Below are 9212 nucleotides of genomic sequence, written 5' to 3'. Positions count from 1 at the left end.
TTGTGCAGAATCTTAAGGTTTACGCTAACAGCACAATTTAAGAAAGTATCCTATGTAAATCCTTGAATCTCCTAGGGTCTAGGAATGAAACATAATGCTAATTTGATTTAGTAATTTGTTCTTTCTCCCCAGAAACACACAATTACCGCTCTCAAAAGACTTTTTTTTCTTTTTCCATCATGCTTGGACTAAATTGAAAGTTGAGTCGGTAGCAAAGCCCAGGCTGGGAATGTAGCAGACCTCTGCTGCTCAGTCTGCAACAAGCCAGAACATACAGTGCTGGGAGATTTATTTCTGAAAAAAGGAATGCTCATTATCTTTTCATTTTTTCTTTTTTTTTTCCCCCTTCAAAAAAATGGAAACAAAATAAGTCCTCTTGAAATTCCATAATAGTAATCTAAATGTGAAATGTGAGCTGAAAATAATGTGCCTCTCTGTGTGTCTAGGAGAGAGAGGGTTTGTAGTAATGTGCATGTCTGTTTGTAGGAGAGAAGGGGGAGATTGTGTGTGTGTACAGTAGTTCAGAAATAGTTTATCAAATGCGTGGTTTCCTGTCCTGATCTGTAGATTTACTTTCTTCCAGGAAAGGAAATGGAAATAATTGATCTGACTTCCATCAGCACATAAAAGAGATTGTTGGCAATTTGTTTTCTGCATGGCTGCTTAAATATATGGTGACGTACTGAGCAGAAAAGATCACCCACAAATTCTGCAGCAATCACAAATATGTGGTAGGCACACCCAGGGGACTGATACCTTCCATCATTCGCAATGCATGGCTTTCTTTTTTCTTCTTGCTTTCTCCCTTTTTCTTCCACTGTAAGGATACACACTGTTCCTCCAGGTTCTGCAGTCTGGGTTTGATTAAATAATTATAAAGTTCAAGCAGCAGATCTGTCATTTACATTCCTGAACATGCCAACATGTGCCTTTTGTGGGGATGCCAACCAACACCAAAGCTTCTCTCATTATTGTCATTGAAAATACAGTGGTTCAATGTTTGTGCTATTTCCTGGATTTTGGTGATATAATGTTGCCCAGCAATTTGCTGCTACTGCCAACAACACTAAAGAACTTCATAATAAATCCCTTCTATATTTACTCAGTCCACCACTTTGTCACTGAAATTAGCATTTTACGATCTTATGCTCCAAAGCACCTATTTTCTCTCTTTTAACTCCATGCTATTATGAATCCTAACAGAAAATCCACCGAGGCATGGTTTGCTTCAGCTTCTTTATATAATGACTGCTGTCACTCACATTTGTTTTCTAAAAGGATGTGGGGCTCGTAGATCCATGATAGATGATACTAAAGATACACCAAACTAACAAATAATAGTTTAATTTCAAGATGCTATTGAGAGATTGGCGGTCAGATGTGGGCTCAGTTACAGAAGACAGAATTTATAAACAGCGAAGAACACCAAAAATTAACAGGGCCAGATCCTGCTCTGAGGTCCAGGTGGGTAAACTCCACTCCTCTGGGGGGCAGGCAGAACACAGAGCGTGAGTCTGACTCCTCCAAATGACAGCATCATGCTTGCAGCAGAAAATAAAAATCAGTGCAGAGGCTTTAGTACAGGAATATTCCATCCAACTTGAAACCCTGGCACCACTGGGGCTCAGATGCTGTTGTGCCAAGGTAAGCCAGATCTTTGCTTAAAATGGGGCACAAAAAAATAAAACAGTGCTTTTTGCCTTGAAACCCCCCCAGCGGCACTGCTCTGGCTAGGCACTGCCCAAGTGGGCAATATGGGGTCACATTCCACCCATTTTTATACTTTATACATTTTATACTTAATGATGGATGGTGATGATATGGACTCTTCCAGCCAGGAGAAGGAAGAGGCACAGTACAAGCAGAGAAGCATCTGGTATAAAGAAAGATTGAAGAGAAGAAAATGAGAAGCAAAGATTTTCTAGGAAAAAGAAGAACAGAGCTAATGGAAGGAAGAGGGAGCAGAGGGAGATAGGTTTCATTTTCTTCAGTGGGCAAAGAGAAAGCAATGCTGTCTGGGACAAGGAAAATGACTGGAAGAGAAAGCATGTGAAGAGGCACACTGCGGGACTTGCAGTAGCATTATGTTTCTTGCTGAAATAAGCAGCGGTTGGGATTTTGCCCTGATAGGAAGGGCATTCTTGCTATCCTCTCATAACTCCCAAAAAACTCAAGAGATTTTGCAGAATGTTCTGGCATGGTGCAACTCCATAAAAAACACTCACTGCCGCGAATGGAGTATTTTGGAAATATGCATGTGTGCTGTGCGTGGGGAAGCACAGGGCCGGGATGGTAGCTGCTCTGTAATCTTAGCTCTCGTGGCAAAAGCTGATCCCACAGGGCTGTGTGATGTGGGTGCACACAAGCTGAGTTACAAGCCTCCATGGATGCAGCTTATTGTTACAAAAATCTCGTGGCAAAAGTCACTTAACTCTTCCTGTAACCCTTGACAGCAGCTTCGCAGTGTCCTTCCAGCATTTTCAGCCCATTTACTTTACAAAATAAAGCCAAGTGGACAGCAGCGTGCCCTGGCAACCAACCATACCTCAGGGCGCATTAAGTACAGCACCACCAGATGGGTGAGGGGAGGGATGTCCTGCTCTGATGCCACCTCACCTCGAGCACTGGGCACAGTTTTGAGTGCCACAGCACAAGAAGGGTATAAAACTATTAGAGAATCCAAAGGAGGGGAAAGGGTCTGGAGGACAAGGCATAATGAGGAGCGGCTGAGGTCCCTGGGTTTGTTCAGCCCAGAGCAGAGCAGGCCGAGGGGAGGCCTCACAGGCCTGCAGCTCCTCACAGGGAGCGGAGGGCGGAGCTAAGCTCTGCTATCTGGGCCCGAGGGAACGGCGTAGAGCTGCTTCAGGGGAGGGTCAGGTGGTGGTTAGGGAAAGGCTCTGCACCAGAGAGCGGTGGGAATGGAACGCACTCCCCAGGGCACGGTCCCGGGACGCCAGAGCTCAGGGAACGTTTGGGTGGTGCTGTGCGGAGCCAGGGGTTGGACTCGATGATCCTTGTGGGTCCCTTCCAACTCGGGATAGTCAATGGTTCGATGATTTTAAGTACCGAGCAGCTCACAGCGCTGCAGGCAGCCCTCTGCCCGCGGGACCCGCCGCCAGGGGACACTCCCGCGCCCCGCAGCGCCGGCACAGGCCGCGCTGAGCCGAGGGTCTCCCAGCCGGCAGCGGCCTGAGCTCCAGGTCGCACCGCGCCATCTCCGTGAAGAGCCTCCGGAGCACGAGCTATGCTTTGCTTCTCACGAGAAAAAAGAAAAAGCAGGATTTTCTGATTTGGGGCTACACACCCTTGGACTAAGCTGCCTAGAAAGCTGTTTGATTAAGCATGATAATAACACGGGCACATTTGATTAAAGGGAGAAATGATTCAGCTGGTTGAATGGTTAGGGCAATGACTTCTTTTTCTCTGTTTTAGAGTTTTGCCATATTTATGCAACTGTAATGCTTTAAAAAATTAAAAAAAAAAAAGGAAAAAAAAAAGCACCACACACCTTTGTTTTAAGCCTGCCAGGCGACAGAAGGGTGTAGAAAGCATGGATAAACAGCAAAAATGTTTATGCAGTGCTGCTTGCAAAGTATAGCTGAGTATATATAGCTGGATGTGAAGTGACATACATGAATCACATCGATGAAAATAGGGTACCGGGTATCCATAAGTGACCAGTATGTGCCACTGCTGGGGCCTCTTCCTCCAGAAAAGACATGCAAACTCCCACAGACTCAGGGTATTCAGCATATAAAACAGTAAAATTAAATACAAAAAGAACCCAAACAATGAAAAACATCCAGTTTTTCCTGTTTCTGATTTCCCTACTGTAGATGTATTGTTCCAGTTTTTTCCCCAGTATAAATTGTGGAGCTCAGTGTGTCACAGGTATAACTCTCATGCAAAGGCATTTGAGTTACCAATATGAAACACATCAGTCTCTGGAATAAAGAAATCTCTCCTGGCACAGCAGTCTATCTTGGCCATGTTCTGTTACAGAAGGATGCATCTTCTTCCTTTTGGGACTAAGGAGACAAGTATAGAAATGCAGGATGTGTTAGCTAGAAGCAATCTGTCTGAACGGGCTGGCATGGCTTCCAGCAACTCAGAGCAACACCACAGAGCTGAACGATGAACCTACGCATTTTACGAGTTTAAACAGTAAGGAGAGACTGAGCCCTAATTCTCTAGACTTGTGGTGTGACCAAAAACCACCTCCTTTTCTGCTTCTGATTTTCCTCAGTCGTAAGGAAAACCGAGCTACAAGAACAATATTTCACCAACCATTTCTTCTAGAAGTATTCTAATAAAAACATCCTGAAACTAGCGTTCAACTACTTCCTTTTTTAAGTTTTTTCTTTCTTTCTGATTTTTAAGATGGTGGTTTTAAAGCAGTAGTTTCAATCTAAATTACAGAGCAACAAGAAGAATGAATGTTACTATTCAAAATAAGAAAAAATATACTTAAATTGACATCTGACTTATGATTAAATTACCAGCTCAATTTGTTACTGAATTTATAGTAGTTCTTCCCTTAATTTATCATTAAATGACAGGGAAAGTGTCCATAAAGCAAATTCTGGGCTTTTAAAATTCTGAATATAAATAACAAAAAACCAGAAAAAGTACCTGGACAACTTTTTAGTGCCTCTGAGATACTGGGGAATAGAACAGATATCAATATTGGTTTAATTTATTTTGTCTGCCTCCATCTGTGCACACTGTGCTGTTGGCTTGTTGCAAAGCTTGATTTGTTATTTTATACCTCTATGTATGAAGGTCACTTACTCTGCTTATGTTTTCACTTATGGGACTTCATTCGTTTCACGAACCACTACTGCAAGAATGATAGAAAAGTCTGCTGAAAGATATGAAATCCCTATGATACAAAGGTGGCAGTGATTATTCTCACGCTGTGACTATTGGGAGGAAATTTCCCTGGGTCTATTTTGGGCACTCTGCTCCTGGAATGACATCTTTGGTAGATTAGCAGAAATACAGGTTGCAGCCTACCAAAAAACCTTTGTTAACAGTGTGTAAATACACTTATATTTCTTTTTCCATCATCTTTGAGAACACTCAAGCATTCCTACACACTTTCATGCCCAGCAAAGCACCTCAGAGCTGGTTAATATTCTGAAGATCAGGCTATAACACTATCTGATATTTTGGTTTGTCGGTGTTTTTTTTTTTCCCTGTATTGTTTCAGACTTGCTATCAGCACAGGATTCTGAATAAGGAAAGTCACACTGGTTTATACTTGCAGAGGGTCTGATAAAAGGGCTTGGCATGGCTTTTTCTGCAGTTATGCCCCAACATACCTCATCTGCACAGCTCCTCTAGTGTGACCTGAACTGCAGTGAGTGAGGAAGGAGCAGCTTTTCACTATTAGTCTGTATAGTGTTTGTGTCAAGTAGTTACCTGTACAGTGGATAAGACCCTTTTCCAACATTAGAGACATATACTGCAGAAGACATCAGTGAGGCTGAAGATGAAGAAACCTGGGCTTGTGTTACTGAATTGTTCTTTTCCATTTGGACAGCTATGACCTGATTAGCTAACAGATATTCTTTCTGCATAGCAAAATATGCAACAGTATCTCTTTACACAAACCATTGCAACTATTAAATCTTGCTTTTCTTACCTACTTACTTACTGTAATGCAATAGAAAGCACAGCAATGACAGCAGAGCAGCAAGGTCCCAGGCTGCAGCAAGTGAGGATTTGCTCAAATGCAACAGCTGTGGGCACAGAAATAAAGGAAAGAAATTGCTTACCTTTGGAAGACCTCAGGTATACAGGGATCTCCAGTGAGATAACCCTGCCTCTACTGCCGACCCTTAAATGAGGTCCGGGAAGGGAGGGAGCCAGGATCCATCCCTTCTAGTCACTGGTCACCTTCTGGTCAGGTGCATTGCATTGCATGCACCTGAGCTCCCCTGGGCTGGCCCTCCCTTCCCACCAGCTGCTCAATCACTGTTTCAAGCCGTGACTTAGCATCTCTGCTACGCTTCCCAAGTACCATCTGAATAGCAAACTACTCTGTTATAACAGAAAAATGACCCAGGCTCCCCTTCAGTATGGAATATAAATGTCATCAAAAGGAAGCAATAGTACCAATGGACGTTAGCTTCTGTCCATTTGGCAATTCAGTACTTTTGGCAATTTGATCTTTCTCACTCCATTCTCTACCACATAATATTCAGATGCTGTGTTTTAACCATGTGCAGAGAAGTGTAGCTTATTTCTTAACCCTATTCCTCTACGTATCTGTGCTTACTAATCTATCCGTAGTGCCAATTGCTATATCTCTAGTTTCCACCTCTGCAATTACCGTGCTTCTCTGTGTTCACACTGTCCTAATGGACATGATATGACTTTCTAGTCAGATTCTCCAGTTCTTTTCATTGATATTACTCCTTCAGATGCATTATCTCTATACAGGCTTAAAGAAGTGAATTAGGTGTGCGTTAAAATATGGTCATCCTCTTAGAACTGCCTGTATCTTACTGTGAGTACTCATGCGTAGTGAATAGCACGTGTTCTTTGTGTCCCTTAGTCACGTTAGCCAGCTCACACCTGAAAGTGGAATAGAGGTGAATGTGATGCCCTGGGCTTTGCCTTTCCAGTTGTTCTCTTGCGTACTCAGTGCTCCTCTGATGCTCTTTTTAAAAAAACATTTGGAAATAAGTGCAAGACTAAACAGGACTTCAATAGCAAGATTCTATTTGACACTGGGAATTATTTCTGCCATGATCATCATTAAATAATGTCGCTGCAAGCAAAAATTACATTGTACAAACCAAATAAATCCCGAACAAGCCTTTTCAATCCCTTTGAGCTCTTCCCACAATGTTTTCTACAAATCCTTATGCTCACGCTTCAAGAAAGTACTATAAAAAAATTTAATTTGCTGGATGGGCGGGGTTTTCACTGGCACAGTGCCAGGCCATGCACACCAGATTCTGCAGTGCTTGCTGTTTTCTTTTTCAGGTAAATAGAAGGAAAAGTACGTGGAAGGCATGAGCAAACAGCATTCTGCAAAATAACCAAACTCCTTTCCAACATTAATTTTTTCTAAAGAAACCAACAGAAAAGACTATACATGAGGCAACAGGAAGTAACGAAGAGCACAAAGTCCCTATCAGTGGTTAAAATTATTGCATGCAAGAATATATGCAATCTCAGAGCTATTTGGGGCCTTGGTTCTGTGATGAATATGGCAACTGTTTTCAGTGGTAAGGGGAGAAAAATATCTAGACTATGTCGTGATTCACTGATTTATGGGAAAACATCTATTTTACCACTTTGTGCTATATTTCTATTGATTTACCAGAAATATTTGTTTTACATTTTTGTCTTTCAACTATGCCAATAAGTACACCAGGAAAGCTTGCAGATGGGTCACTGTGTAGCTTCAACACTCTTCACGGCACACTGAGCTGGCATGAAGTGGTTGTGGATTTCCTCACCATGCTGCTCTGGAAAACATAATCTTCTGGACTCATCTGAGTCAATGGGAGTATCTACTGCCTTCAAGAGCTTGTGATCTCTTGGTTGATAACTCTTGCTACAAGATTTAATGAGGTTTTCTAACCTGCTTCTGCCTGGTTGAGATGAATTTTCAATCTTATGGCATAAACTGTTTCAATGGACCTGTTGTACTTTAGGATTATATATTAAGGACTATACGAATATCAAGATGATATAGCACATTAAGCCTTAAAGCTCAGTCACCTGAGAGTGCAGCCCAGAGCATGCAGAGTTTTTGTCTACACAGCCCACTCACTATGGCTTACAGTAGTTTCTCAACACCCAGGAAGTAAAGTAAAAGACAAAAATTATAATGAACTTCACGAAGAAAGCAAGCAATTAATGACATCACCAAAGATCTGTGTCTCCATGATAGAGACACAGGATCACTTTAGAAATGTATTGCCTACCGTGTCATAGATTTTGTTTTATTTTTTAAGAAAAAGCACAGCTCCTATATGGGTGGAAAAACTTCTCACCTAAATCCAAACGTACAGGCTGGTTTATGCAACTGCTGAAGGCATGAGCCAGGTGCTGGGGAAACTCATGTGCCTGACTTGCTTGCTGGCTGTGATAAATCTCCCCTATTCTACTGGGGACAGTCAGCAAACCCTAAAACAATTCTGAGGAGCCACATGTGAAAATGTCCAGGGGACCAGCCTAAGTACTGTGTGCCTGCAGAATCAGAAGCAAGCAGAAAGCAGTGTGAGCACAGTTCAGCAAGGGGGAGCTGACAGTGGACTCTGCACTATCCTAGCTGATGAGGAGCAGGCACCATTCTGCAGTAGGGAGGCATGTAGGTGGCAGGGCTGAAACACAGCACGTTCCAGTAATTCAGGATGACAGGGAGACATTGCAGGTTATTACATCTAGCACACTTTAGAACTTTGTTTTGTCTAATGTATGTGATATTCTGGGGCTTGGTGTTCTCGCCCCAAAGTCTGGGAGGAAATGTGGAGGGAGAATAAATAGTAGCAAGAAGGAACAAAACCACCACTATACTCAAACTGGCCCAACATGGAGACCAGGCCACATTTGGGACTGATTTAGAAAACTATTTGGCAGCATCTGTGGAAAAAATGGAAGATCAAATAACACCTTTCTCTAATCTAAGTGATTTCTACAAGTTAAATGTTAAGCACCCCAATCAGCCACAATGATAATGCTTTTACCATTTAGCTCATATTTTCTTTTATTTTTATGCAATTGGTTGTATACATCCATATTTAACATTGGTCACTATGCAGGACCTCAAAAATTTCTCAGTAAATGTGGAAGTCCTGTTGAGTATATATGAGCCTATAAACATTAGTTACTATTGAAGACACATTAGTGAATGACATCAATCATTCCCCATATACACCTGAAAAATAATTGAGTTGGATTTCAGATACCAGGCTTGTCACCTGAGTTAGAGGTAAAGCATTACTAAGCTCTTTGATGGGACTGGGCAGAAAAATGCCATTGAAGAGAGACAGTATCCTTGAGACTGCTTCTCAAAGGCCATTCCTTCATGCCTATTGGGATGTCTTTAAGGGAGTGAATATTCTCTGAGAGAATTTTTCTTATACTGAAAGAACAGTGTCTTTCAGAGGTATTACTGTCCCAGTACAGGGCAGTGCTTTTGCCAGTGTATTCTTATTAGAACTGAGTGGGTTTACGAAAAGAGCCCTGCA

Source organism: Numida meleagris, chromosome 11 (assembly GCF_002078875.1).
Source record: "Numida meleagris isolate 19003 breed g44 Domestic line chromosome 11, NumMel1.0, whole genome shotgun sequence".
Taxonomy (NCBI): domain Eukaryota; kingdom Metazoa; phylum Chordata; class Aves; order Galliformes; family Numididae; genus Numida; species Numida meleagris.
The sequence above is the reverse complement of the archived record's forward strand: the minus strand, read 5'-3'. Positions refer to the sequence as shown.